Source organism: Streptopelia decaocto (assembly GCF_964273445.1).
Source record: "Streptopelia decaocto genome assembly, chromosome: 6".
NCBI classification, from domain to species: domain Eukaryota; kingdom Metazoa; phylum Chordata; class Aves; order Columbiformes; family Columbidae; genus Streptopelia; species Streptopelia decaocto.
In genome coordinates this window covers 15,704,429-15,718,569 of record NC_138660.1, presented here as the reverse complement: position 1 = coordinate 15,718,569, position 14,141 = coordinate 15,704,429, and the positions used below count along the sequence as shown (strand labels likewise).

Genomic DNA, 14,141 nt, shown 5'->3' with positions numbered 1-14,141 from the left:
CAGGAGCCAGTGCAACACAGATGTTACAAATAAATTAGTTTTTCAAAGGTAAAAAAAATTATTTGGTTGGTCTTATTAATTTTTGGCATCTCTTCAAAGAACTACCAGAATGCTCAGATTTTTTTGCTGTGTTTTGCTGCTTAATTTGTTAGCTTAGGGCACGTTTACATTCAGAGCTGTACCACTGAAACTTAAATCAGGTAATTCAATAATAAGTTAGGTATCTTGTGCGTCTGGTGCACTAAAAGTGTATACTCAAGGTTTTCCATGACTTTAAGTCAGTTTTAAAATATCACCATTGAGCCAGCATGACTTTGAATAAAGATCGGAGGATATGAGTTTAACTGGGTAATACTGAGAACAGAGGAAAGAGAGTCTTTTTTTTCGTAGTAACACTAGCAGACCAGCAGTCACATAAAACAAACTGCCAGCTGAAAATAGTTAGTAAGCTTATGCAACACAGTCCTCCAAAGATGGATTGCTTCCCTCTTCTCTCATCCTGTCTAGCCAGTGTGACTGGGCAGGATTTTCTGTGCTGAAACAGGAATACCCTGTGCCACTGCCTGGGCTGGAAGCAACTCTTTTGAGAACAGAAAAGGAAGTAACTCACTTTTGTAATCAGCTGTAAACCAAGTGTAGTGGTAATAATAATTGTTAAAATGTTAATGAAGATTTACATATAGTTATGATATTTTGTTATTATAATAGGTCAAGAGGTTCAGTTCTATAGCCCTTGCTGATAATCCATTTTCTCACCAAATTCTGTGACACTGGTCATTTGTGTAGGTGTACAGAAGTTACAGAACTGCATCTGCTGAGGTACTGTATAGTCCTTACCAAAACTGACTCTGAAACTGGTTCTTTGGGGTACTGGGGTGTTGTAACACTCAGCACTGCACCACATAACACCAGGATACCAAAGTGCCTGCTGGAATCATGAGCTTTAGGCTCGGTAATAGCAAGACTTAGGCATAAAGAGACTTTAGAACCCAGATGAGTGAGAGTCCACTGAAGATGCAGAGGAATGAGATGCTGAGAGAGGGTGGGAAGCACAAGTACCTCTTCCTGTTTTGCCCTCTGGTCTGGCAGGCACTCCCATCAGGAGATCTGTCTCCTTTTGGGATCTTGAACTGGAATCTGGGGTTAGACATCCTCCGTGAAAATAAAGCCTCTTTCCCATAACCGCAGACACCTGATGGCCTGGGGGCTGGAGCACATTTAAAAGGCTTGGTTCAGATTTACTTTGCCTGATTCAGAGCTGCAAGTTGAACCACAGCCAGGAGTTCCTGGCATTGTTTGTGTGTCCCACCTAGGATTTATTAGTATTAGCCCATTAGACATGGTCTTGAGCCTCAGTTTTCCTCACATGAGACACAGATAGGCTTTAGAGACCATTTTTCGCATTTGATTATTTAGACAAGATAAAGTAGCTGTAATGGGAGAAACTGAGAGAGATCTGCACTTCAAGGGATTTCTAGAACTTTTTCAAAAATGAGATTGTCTCTGGTGCAAACATGTGGCACTCTACACCTTACACAGCTGGTGAGTTCTGCTGGGATGGGGAAAAGCTGTACTTAGGTGGCCTTGTCATCTTCTGGGTATGCCTGAACAATAGGAACAGGCTGGGAACACAAGCAGAGGATGCCAGTTTGTGAGTCATGCTCTCGGATGGCAGCAGCAGTTAGAGTTGTATCCCATGTTTTGCCCACTGCTGGAAATACAGACGTCTGGGGCAGAAATTTAGCCACCACAAAACATAGGTGCTTCTCAAGGGAAGCTTCACAAGGGAAGAGTATCATCTCTGCCATTTAGGTTGATAAGCAACAGCATATGTGAAAAGATTGGGAGCTTCTAACTTGTTTTGGACACTTTTCTGGGCGTTATAGGACACTCTATGCTGCTTCTCATGCCCTTGTACATTTAGTTGAGTATACTGAAAGTGTGTCCTTGAATTCAATGTCATGTATGTGTGTTTTTTTTTTTTTTTTTTTTTTCCTTTGGGTTTATCCTATAAATTATGCTACACCTATATGAAACAAGATTAGAGCCCTAAATATACCAGAACCCTAATATATGTTTTATTTTAGCTCAGCACTGCAACCATTTGAGAAAATCATTTACACAGCGAAACACAATAATAGAAGTTGTAACTCACATGAAAAATCTATGCAAATGAAGTCAATATACCAAAAAGTAACAAGTAATTGATATCCTTGGGTGACAGACTAAAGAGGAAATAGAAAAGTGAGAAATATTTTTCTAAATGTAAAAATTATGTTAGAATTAGTCTGTTTGGGGCATCTTCCTGCAAAGTGGAAGAAAAATTTATGGATTTTCATTTACACTAGTTAGTCAAGAAGACGATTTACTATGAAAAATACCACTTTGGGCTGGTCCTTTCTGCTTCCAAATGCAGCACAGTCCAGTGCTGTGAGAGGCAGTACTTTCTGCAGGCTTACATGCTTATCCAGAAGATTATTGTCTAGTCACACTGAGGATTTCCTGTACTGAAAAAGCCAGGTGTGTGGGACATAGTATTTTCTAATAAAGTCAGGCCTTTTTCAAGGTTATAACTGATTTTATTTTAGTATCCAGATAGACACATCCTCTATGTGTTTGAAGCTGGAGACTAAAAAAAGAGGCCAGTGGTCAGTAAAAAAGGTGTTTATAGTGAATAGATACAGAAAAAAAAAATCGCTGAATGAGTATTTTGGAAAAAAAAAATAGCCTAACAACTAGGCTTTACCCATATTAGGCACTTCTGCTGTTAGAACCATTTCTGTTCAGTCTTAATGTCACTTTAAAACATTAGGCAAAATAATCATGCCTTACTTGGTATCTCATTAAAGAGGTGGAATAGTGCTTTGCCACTTAATACAAAAACTATCAGATACCTGTCCTCCCAAAATGTTTATTCTTAAGTTTTCTTGCCCATTCCTTTGCTACTAAATGTCGTGTGCTTCCTCTGCTTGGGACCCTGCTCCCCAGTAGCCAGGGCTGTGGAAAGACAATCACCCAAAGTGGATGGAGCCACAAAGAAGAGCAGGAAAGGACACAGCTGGTACTGTGGGAGACTTCAGTGGTCTCCACTAGTCTTTTGCCTTTTATAGCTTCTGTTCCAGGTTTCTTTCTCCTCCCCCATGACTCCATTTTGAATATACAGGTAATATCTGTTTGTTTTTTTTTTTTTTTTTTTTTTTCTTCACATTCAGAATTAAAATGGAAACTTCTGCATTTAATGTTCTACATTGTAACTCGGCATCAGTAACAGCCAACTTAAATTTTTTTCTTTGTATCTAAATCTGTAAATACTTTAAAAATAACTATAAAATTTGGCTTCTGTGATTACTAAGTCTGAACTTTGATCTTTGATGTTTTTGCTCTATGCTTTTCTATGTCAACTGAACACTATGATTGAATTAGGTTTGTGGATTACAATGCAAATTTCTTGTATAGTACTGAATATAGGTTGGTTTTGTGGATTAGTTATAATTTACTCTAGCTTTTAGAAAAGAACTGATGGCCTTACTTTGATATCTGCCTAAAGAACATTTGAGTTTCTACTCTTGAAACTAAACATACTCTTTAGTTGTGACATGAAACATGTTTAGTAATCTACTGCTCTGTGGAAAGCACACTCTCCATCAAGGGGAGTTGTTTGACAGTTACTACGGTGAGTAAAGTATGAGGATCTACTTTATCATTCATTCTAGCTGTATCAGGCATTAGATTTAATATTAGGGACTAAATAATTTATGCATTAGCCAGTATAAAATTTTGATCTAGTATTATGCATTTATCATGGAATTTGATGGTATTTGAGACACATTCTGGTTCTCCTATGAGGAACATTTAAATACTTCTACTCAGAGTCATTAAATTACTACAGTGCTTTATCTACATCTTCATAAAAAATTGAGTTTTTAAATTGGAAAACGATTGCTTGATTCTTCATGTGGAATGATACTGCTTCACTATCCTTTGTTCTGAAGTTCATGACATGGGTGTCTCTCATATCTGTCAAAGTAACAGAAGCTCATTTCTCTGTATATAAGAGATATTACTGCAGCTACGGATGTGCCCTCACGGTGTGGCATAAGGACACTGTGTCCTTAAGAAACTTAAAAGAAATACAACTTGTCTTCAAGAAAGTCTTCTTGATCTGCTTGGTAAATGTTACTAGATGAACATTGCTGACGGTAGTTTGTTTTAGATTGGCAGACAGTATTATCTGCTTCACAGAAATATGACAAATGAAAGGGCAGATGAGGATGACATCACTCAATCTGAGATTCTCATTATGATCTTTGTTGAAATTCAGAGCTACACTAGAAACTTCAAGATAAGGGAACTAAATCTAGCCTATGACAGAGATACCTGAATGTCACCCTTTATAGGTATATCACCCTAATGGTAAACATACAGTTTTTGTGACAAGACTCAGAGATAACAAAACAGAAAACAGAGATTTTTTTTTATAAAATGCAGATTAAAAGAAGCAAAATATAGGGCTGTGCCACACTCTTTAGAACTTCTTTGAACTCTAGGGATGCCAGTTAAGAACAGGACTTGGATCTAGCCAGGTAATCTATGAAGCCTCTCTGTGGTAGCTTGATATGTGGGATAAACAGATTCTCAAGAGCAGTATTCTATCCTGCACAATCTTTAATCTGTTAAAAAAGTTGCCAACTAGTAAAGACAAAACATAGTTAATATTTTTAGTAATTTCAACAATGTAGGAAGGTGCATTTTAGTCTCATTTTTTACCACCCCGAGGTACTTTAGAACTATTATCCCCAAATTAGATTACTGCAAAGGTGAAGAATACCACCTGACAAGAGCTGAAGTGAAAGAAATGCACAGCGCCTCTCAAGTAACCATATGTGCTCCTCTGGGTTTTCCAAGAATAGCCAAGGTTGGCACTCCAGCTGCAGAAACCAGTGAATCATTCCTCTCAGAAAACATATACATCTGTGTTGTGTTTTTTTTTTTTTTTTCTCCATTAGAGGGAAAGAAGGATGAGAGGAAAAACGTAATAATCTATGGAAAGGAAAAAAGTCTACAATGAATTTTTAAACAGTAAATCAAATGGTTATGTCAATTTTGGGGAATCTATGTATTTTTAGTCATAGTAAGGTGTTTCTCTGCATAACATTAAAATGTATTTTGTATTTGTGGTGGATAAGAAAATAAGAATATAGATCTTTGTGCATTCTGGAAAGGACAGATGCTATTAGCTTTCTTCCTAGTAGGAAATCTTCTGAAACCATCAGGCTTCTGCATATAAGTAGGTCAAGGAAGACCTCTTCCCAAACTTATACTTTTTAGCTGCAAATAGGAAACTATTCCTCATTTTCATGTCCAAAAGGCTACATTAAACCTGACCTTGAGCTTATGTACAGTTTCACTTGACCTTTATTTAGAATCCCCTTTGCTAGAGAATTGCCTTTTATTGTCACTTAAAATATATTTCACTGCCAATGTTAGTCAGTGTTCAAAGAGAAGAGCTTTCAATTCAGTACAGATGTACAGCAGAATCCTGATTTTACTGATGTTGGTGGAAAGATTTCCACTTATTCTGATGGCACTAAGATCATCTTCTACCTACTTCACTGTACCGATTGCTTTCTTTATTTTTTCCCCTCTATTTTTCCTCTGGATTACAAAAAAAACTTGCTTTTGACTGAGTAGAACATGCATTTGTATACATAGAAGTATGAATTTCTGCATTTATGCAATGACAGTTACATTTGTGTAACTGTGGCATTTTTATGTTTTCATCATTCTCATCTTTATGAAAGGAAATGTGGTTTTTTTTGCTTGTCTTCTATTGCATAACATCTGCACAAAAGCAGGATTCTCAAGCATGCTTCTTGTTCTGTTATTGCTTCTAAATATCAATCTACTTTTTTTGGTAGCAAGAACGGCCACTCTGCCTGCAGACAGCACACTGAATAGCGTAAGAAATGCTCAGTAGCCGCTTTTGTGGCTTGCTTCTCTCACAACACCAAATCTGATAAAGTTTTGATAAGAGCTGGAACAACAGCAAAATAGGGATCTATCAAGTTACTGGTTTCTTTTTTTTCCACCGCTTTTATACAATCTAGTCTTTTCTCTCCAGGCTGTCTACCATAACACAAGCATTTTTCCATCTCTTGGCAAGTACTGTTGTATACACAACATCTGAAAAGAAAGAGATCCTCATCCTCATAAAAAGGGTGAATCATCTTTGAAGGCAAAGTTACAGGTGCAGTTTATTGTTACTGCATCTGTGGAAAATGGTCATTGGGGTCAACAATTGGTACCTTAACTACTGTGTGCTGTGGTTTATTCAGCTGCAAAAAGGGAACAATAATAATATTTATACCACAGGACATTTTGAAAGAATAAATATTGTAAGGTGCTTTGAGATCTGTGCTGACAGACTCTACTGATACACACATTACAGACCTTTGGTTTGAAAATTGGGTCAAAAAAGTAGGCAAATCTGCATGTATTACATTAAAATGGATGGAGAAGCTTCCCTTGACTTCAGTGGGGCTGATCGTGGCCCATGCAACTTCTGTGAAGTCACACAGTGAAAGTGTTGTGAACCTGGGAACGGGAACATAAGATCCTTTAACTTGCAAATGTGTATTATATGCTTAAATAGGTGGTAACGTAGGGGCTTCCTTAATATTCTTCTTAAAACATCAAGGTATTTGTAATTCAGCAGTTCTTGAATATTTTGCATGTTTTGTGAAATTTATCTCTTAAAATTAGAAACATTTAAGGGGAAAAAAAGTTGTGTGATATCCTTGGTTTTCATGTCTGTGCAGTATTAACAAAATTAAGACATGTAGCAGCAGCATGAAAACAAACTTGCATACTGTTTTGACATGTGCATCTCATGGAAGGATTGTTAATTGGTGAAAATGCCAATCATTACAGAAATGATTCATTCTCAGGAGTGGATGATATCTACCAATATCACATGGCATAGGATATGGGTAGTGTGGGAACCAGTCATGACCAATATTTAGGAGAGATTTCAGTCTTCTAAATAGGTCTCCCACAGAAAGAGCAGCACTTTTACCCTGTTGTAAGCACAGAAAAGAAAGAGTTGCTTTTAGAGGGACATTAGAGTAAGAAAACAAGAAATAAGGAATTGCTAAAGGAAAAACAAACCAACCAACCACAAACCTATGTGTCTATATTATTAATTTTGGTGAAAAGGAAAAATGGTGCCTTTCAGCCACTAGATCCTCACATTAGTGGCACTGGAGAACAAACAGTGGCAGTTATCACAGGAGTGATCTGGTCTGAGCCCTGTAAGTGCTCAGCTGTTTCCTGACAGCTGCAGGAGGGGGGTTCTCCTACAGCCCTGCACTGGGGACCGGGTGGTGCTGCCTCTGGGATGTGCAGCCCCAGGGCAGAGCTGCTGGGGTTCACTGGCTGTGTGTGCTGGGCTGAGAGAGGGTAAGCACTGCCTCTGTTCTGCCCCTTTTCTCCTAGATACTGCCCCAAATGTTCCTCTGTGCCCTCAGCACTGAAAGATCTTCCTACACATTTTACAAAAATCACTTAAGTTTTCTGTCTGTTCTTGCCTTCCAAGACTGGAGCCATACTTCAGTATCTGAAAAACTGTCAGCTCTGTGAGCGAGGACATTGTTTCTGAAATGCTGAAGTTCATGCTGTGTTGCTGTGTGTGGTGGTGTTTTTGTTTTTTGTGGGGTTTCTTTTGTCACTTATCCTCCAGGTTCAATGACACGCTTAGTCCTACTGTCAGAGGTGTGACTGCAGCTTCTGCAGGCTGCTCCTGCAGCAGTGATGCTCATGAGCTGGGGCTCCGGTGCCAACGGAACAGCAGGAGCAGCACAGCCTGGTGGGGTACAATTGCCAGGGAATTTACTCTGTTTTCAGGGCAGGCGTTGCACTGCTAGAGGCAAATAGACAAGAGTTGTCCTAGTCATTAAATCAGATTTAGTGAGATACAGAACATGCTCTCGTCTGTCAGGAATAAAGAGCAAGTTAAGTTTCATTAACAGGACATTACCAAATGCTTATGACAAGCAGAAAACAGGCTTCCATTGACACAAGGCTATCAATATTGCCTTCTCCAGTGTTAGTCACAGCCTGTTGGTATGATTTACAACATTCTAAGCAGTGGCTGTGCTGGTAGTATAGATAAGTGAAGAATGAGTAGCCTGGAGACTCTTGCACTTGAATTGTGAAGAACAGCATCTTTTAAAAGTCTAAACAAAATATAAGCTGTTAAATGCGTGCAGCAATGAATTGCTGATTTGCAAATGGAGGTCAACTCAGTGCTTTTGTCAGAGTTTAAAAAAAAAAAAAAAAGGCAAGGATTTCTGCTACTTTGGGGTTTCACAGAAGACCAAGAAGCAATTTTGTTAATGGAGCAGTGGGCAGCACTTCTCCTTCTCTTGCCATATCAGAACTGCCACTGCAGACAAAGGCACTTCATTCTCTGCCACAGAGATTTCTCCAGGTACTGGAGAAAATGCCACAGCAGGCTTCTCTGAATCACAAATATGCTGGCTTGCAATTTTCAGGCTCAAGGTAGACAGCTACATTTAAATATGTGATCCTGTATTTCTCCCCTTATGGATCAGTTCGAAACACAGTAATTGGTCCTTGTGGGGAAAAACAGGGATAATTACAGTGGTGCTAGAGTCTGTGTGTAATTGTGGAAATCACCTTAGCACAGTAAGTAGAGAGGTTTTAAATCTCAGTTTGGAGTTTTATTATATTGTATATGGCTTAACTAATATTTATGAAAAAGGCTGTGCTTGATTTTGCATTTATCTAATGTCATTTAGCACACAAACATATATGAAGTTTAAAAATAAAGGCTACACTGCGTGTATGTATGGTAAAAGCTGCATGTAGCTCTTGAAACCAGTCTTGAGGCATCTTTAAAGTCTGAAAATACCATACTTATGGTTTGACTGAGGAAATAGATTATTTCAATTAAAAAAGTTAATCTACTGAAATAATACTTGTTGATTCATAAATATTTTCTAACTTACAAATTGGAGGTCATAACAATACTGTTTCTTCTATGCAGGTGGTGTTATTAAATAAAGGGTGGCATGCAACAATTTAGACCAATCAAAAAAACTCTGTAGGGTGGTGAAAAGGAAAAGATCTCACAAATATTTTATAACCATTATACTAAAGAAGCATGACTTATGGTGTCTATGAAAGTTTCAACTCTTCAGGTTTTATTAGATTTCTTTCAGACTTTTCAAAGAAAAAAATATTGCACATAGACAATGGCTGAAAGAGTTTTATGGAGACTGAGAACATTAGGTATTATACCAAGGAGTTGTATTGCAATCTCAGTCAGTCTTAGCAGCAATTTATTAATTAACCTATGGTCAGATACTCTAGGCCTGAAGGATTCTGAAAAGATGATGGGTTTTGTAAGTATGCTCCTAGAGGATTAGTGTTTAATGGAAGCCTACTACAACTATAGAATATTAGATAAGTGCTTGTGCATGGTAGAATGACAGCTCAAAACCATTGACTTACAAAGCTGGGTTGTTTTTTTTTTTTTTTTTTTTTTTTTGATTGTCTATAGATATAGGGGGATATAAAGGGCCCAGAAGTTTGTGCCCTCTTGACTTTTCTCATCTTTGGTATGTGCCATGATTATTTTATTTTCTCATCTCTTCCCAGTGAAGCCTCATTTCAGTTTCCAAATTCTGTTACAGCCAACATGATTGACCAGAGTTTCATGATATGGAGAGCATGTATCTCCCTTCATAGATTTCTTGCAGCTTCCCCTTGTTCTGTTGTGTATGCCAAAAGTACATCCTGTCAAATAATGAGATGTATTCTGATTTTTCAGTCTCTATACTACTTCTTATGATACTACCAATAAAAGTTATTTCAGGATGCTACTGGCATTCTGCAAGATGGAGGGTGTGCACATTCTCACTACAATGTGCACAAAAACCTAGGTCTTACAGGATAGCAAAACAAATTATCAACTTTCATCTGATCTTTTGCTACTAATTTTTTTTGCTGCATTTAGCTAAACAGGTGATCTGTCCCAAATGCAATAGTATATTTAGCAGAATGTCTTACCAGTAACCATAGTCTTTGTTTTGAAAAAAACCCAATCAACCAAACAATCCAAACCAACCCACCCAACACCTAAAAATAAGATTTAGGGGGAAAAAAAATCAAAAAGCAATAAGGAAAACTAACAGTTCTAACATGAAAACATCAGGGTCTATTAGAAATTTCAGCTTGAGCTGAGCTACAGATTTAAGGGCCTTTCAGAATCAGATGAAGATGAAAGACAGAAAAACATAGGGAAACTAATCACAACTGCACTGACATAAGTGGAGCAAGAACTGGAGAAGTGAAGGGATACAATGCTTTACTGAGGATGAAAGAGCTTGAAAGGAAAACCTAAATACTAACTCCTTATCAGTCACTGACTTTCATAACTCGTGTGCAGAGAAACACTGAAGAATTTCAACAAAAATATAGTGCTGGTAGTCACATATGGTGATTAGAGTTGAAGATTTATTTATATATATTCCTTAGCAGGAGAGCAAAACAGTCCCCTCAGCACCTGAGAGAAGTGGAAGAGGTTAACTTCCATTCTGTAAATGCCAGCATGGGAAGGATAAAAAAGTGAAATGATGGTTAATGATTTTGCAGAGCTTGATCCATGATTCATAGCTTTTATGCAGATCTACAAATCACAATCAGCTGTTTATTTCCAACTGACAAATGTCCTCTTCATTTGGAAACAGGAATAGGAAGGCTCTAGAATTAACTTCGTGCTGAAAGGTGGCTGTTCTTATTTCACAGTTGATGTATCACCTTGTCTTTGTATTGTTGCATTGGTTGGTCTTGGCTTATAATTTGCAGGTTAAGTTTGAAGCCGTAAGTGTCCTCAGCTTCCCAATTGCTGTAAATTAGAATGGTCTGGCATTTCAGAAAGAGAGAGCTGGGTCATTATTTTAAAATGCCATCATATCTGTGACTAGAGCAAATACAGCTTTAATGAACAAATACAGCTTTAATTGTAGGCTGCATATTTTTTTTCCCCTAATATATTGGTAATAATTTGCCTTAGATTTTATTGTGATATATTATTAATAATGTAGTGGTCTTAATGGAATACTGAAGCTGAGTGTAGTTTTTACTTGCATTGTTATTGATTACATATGTTTTATATACTATTTGATGAAATGCCTCTCTCCTTAATATCTGCCTTGTCCCCTTGTCTTGCCTGCTCTCTATTCTGCTTGTCTCTACAGCTCATAAAGAGTGTATATATTAGGTTAAAAATCTGACATATACTTATGAGAGCGTCTTACATCATGTAGCCATTTACTTGGGTTACAGATCTTGAAGATGGTCTTTGCACTGTGAAAAGACACAGCTGAAGGTTGTGCCCCTACTCTGGCTCTGTAGGGAAGGACAGCAGTGCACAATGGCTGTGCTGGTGCTTTCAGGTTCCCTGTGCTCAGCTCAGGTTTTACTCTGGTTTTCACAGCAGACAGCTGAAAAGCATCTCAGCCTTCAGCAGGAATGGACCGAAAACACCATTTGTAGTTATTTTAGTTCCAGAAGAGCTCATTTAAACTTAATTTCTCTGATTTCTATTGTGTCCTGGGGCAAAAGGGATTTGGAGTGTATTTTTCAGCATCTGCATGTGAAGAAGGAGCAAGATCTTGCACACCAGCCAGCTCAGGTACCCACCCCCGCACTTGTCAGTGCACAGGGTACATGGAACCCTGGCTAGTGTTTGCACCTAGGGGTGGTTACTGATAAACACTGAAGTATATGCTGCCCAAGCACCCTTCAAAACTGGCTCTTCTTGCCTGGTCCCACCATTACAGCAGTTTGCACAACCCAGTGAAACAACAGGAAAGAGTCATCAAGGAACATTCTGCCCTCAGTTACAGGGGTGTTAATGCTGAATAACTGATTCCATCTGTGCTGGATTTAGTACTTGGAGCAAGAGCTAAGTTATGGCAGGAGTCATATCAATTCCATTTATTCCAAGGGGCTTATTTTGGATTTACTTTTTCATTGGGTTGTTTGTTGTTTTATTGACACTAATACAAGGCAGCAGTGAATGTGTGTGCTATTTTTGCACGTAATACATCTATATACTTTTCCTGTATGCTATTTTCACAACAATTTGTGTAACTGTAGTTTTAAAATAAAACGTAAAATAGGCAGCATAACCACAAAACAAGAGTCACCTCTATGCTCAAATAACACAGCTTGATGCACAATCTAAGGGGACCAGCTGAAATTCTGCACAGAATCATTACACCCCTGATATTCCAAGTTTTCTTTTATTTACTGTGAAATTTATTGCCAGAAGATTTTTCTCTCCTCCTTTGCTTTCATTTCCCTGAGAAGTGTGCATTCTAGCAGCAGTCATCAAAAATGCAGGTATTAAGATACAGAGTATAGAAACATAAGAATCCAATAACCTTCTGACTGTGTGTGATAGATTGTAGCTCTTTAGAACTAGTCTTGAGCATTGTTTGATAGCTGCAGTTTTGCACACAGTAGCTCTAACAAATGTTCGTTGCTGAGGAGCCCACACCCACCTCTGTAAGCAACTAGAATCCAAACTAATGATGATGAGAATGGTTCATACATCAGAAGGAGAAAATAATGCAAGAAAAGTCATTTGTCTCCTGAAGCAGGCTGTCTCCTTGACTCTGTCAGAGGAAGGCAGGCATATCTTAGGAAATCAGTCTTGTCTTGTTAATTCCAGCTGAAATGTCTCAAAAATGTTTCTTGCAAGTGTTTTGACAGAAAGTACAGAGAAGGATAAGAGGCCTATTCCTCTGGTACTTCAGCTGGAACTAACATAGGAAGGCTTTTAAAAAAGAATATAGCAAGGGGGCTCCATGGTCAAAATGCGAGCTTATGCATTAATATTCAAGTTAAGCTTCTATATCTGAAAAACTGAAAGCAAAGCAATAAAAAGCAGGAAAACCTTGCTGAAAAACAGAAGCCTCTTAATACATCAAAAATCTTTAACAAATGGAAATAAAGACATAGTCTACTTCTTCAGTGTCCAAAAGTAAAAGGGCTTACAAAGGCTGGTGCTGACTGCATGTAATCTAATGAGAGGAAGTCAGGAACAGCCCCATGCACATCAAATGCAAAGCAAATAAGCATTTTAATTCAATCTGTCAAAATTAATTACAAACAAGATTAAAACCCCCCTCACAATCAGATGAAGCATTAGCTTGTTAATGTTAATTCTTGTTCTGTTATTGTTTGTGATAAACTGAGTCATAGCCATTTGCTTTGCAGCTGATGAACTGCTCTACAGAATCTGAATTTTCTTTTTATTTACCTCAAATATTTTCCACTCACATTTTCAGTCTGTAGTGACAAGCTCACAGCATATTCCCCAGCTGTAGGGAGGGAGGGTTTTTGGGCAAGGTCTTGCTGAGGCTTCTGCTGCAGGAACTCCCCTCCCCACCCTGGGGACGGAACTGCACACCTTTCAGGGACAGGCTATGGCAGCAGGTCCCAGCTGCATCTTATGAGGAACTCCTGAGAAAGTGTTTGTGATGCATTTGCCCTGAGCCTCCAGCCTGATCTGATCCACAGCTATTTGCTACAGCTTCCTAGCTGTATTTTGTAGCACACCTACTTTTCCTGACACGTGCACCCAGGAGATAGCAGCTCCAGCTTTGCACTGCTCTCAGGGGCAGTGCAGCTTTTGGATTGCAATTACCTTGCAGGTGGAGGCAAAGCAAGCATATGCCTGCTTGCCAGCACATGTGTAACAATTTTTGCTCATTTGCTTTGACTGGACCTACCACTCTATGCATGAAATCACACCCCAAACTTTCTTTATGCCTTGTGTCAGGCTTGGTCTGATCAAATCAGTAGGTACCCCTATTGTAAATCCCACTGTGTGAAGTGGTATTGTGCACTCTCAGAACTGCTGTGTGTCTGGACTAGAGGGACAAAGGCTTGACCCAGGAGGTCTTTATTTTTATCAATCATATCTAATGTTAGGAAAACACTGTGTATCATTATTGGTGTAGGTAATAGGTTATTGTTCTGTGCTCTGCAAGGGTGGGTATGTAGACAGAAGAAGACTGAGAAAACAGTCCAAGATCATAATGCTG

The 14,141-nt window shown here is 38.5% G+C and overlaps 1 protein-coding gene across 1 annotated transcript in view; it reads right to left on the bottom strand.

The window, feature by feature from the left end:
- Positions 1 to 14,141, bottom strand: part of SLC9A9 (solute carrier family 9 member A9) — a 192,144-nt gene that overhangs the window by 24,528 nt on the left and 153,475 nt on the right. The window lies entirely within an intron of this gene.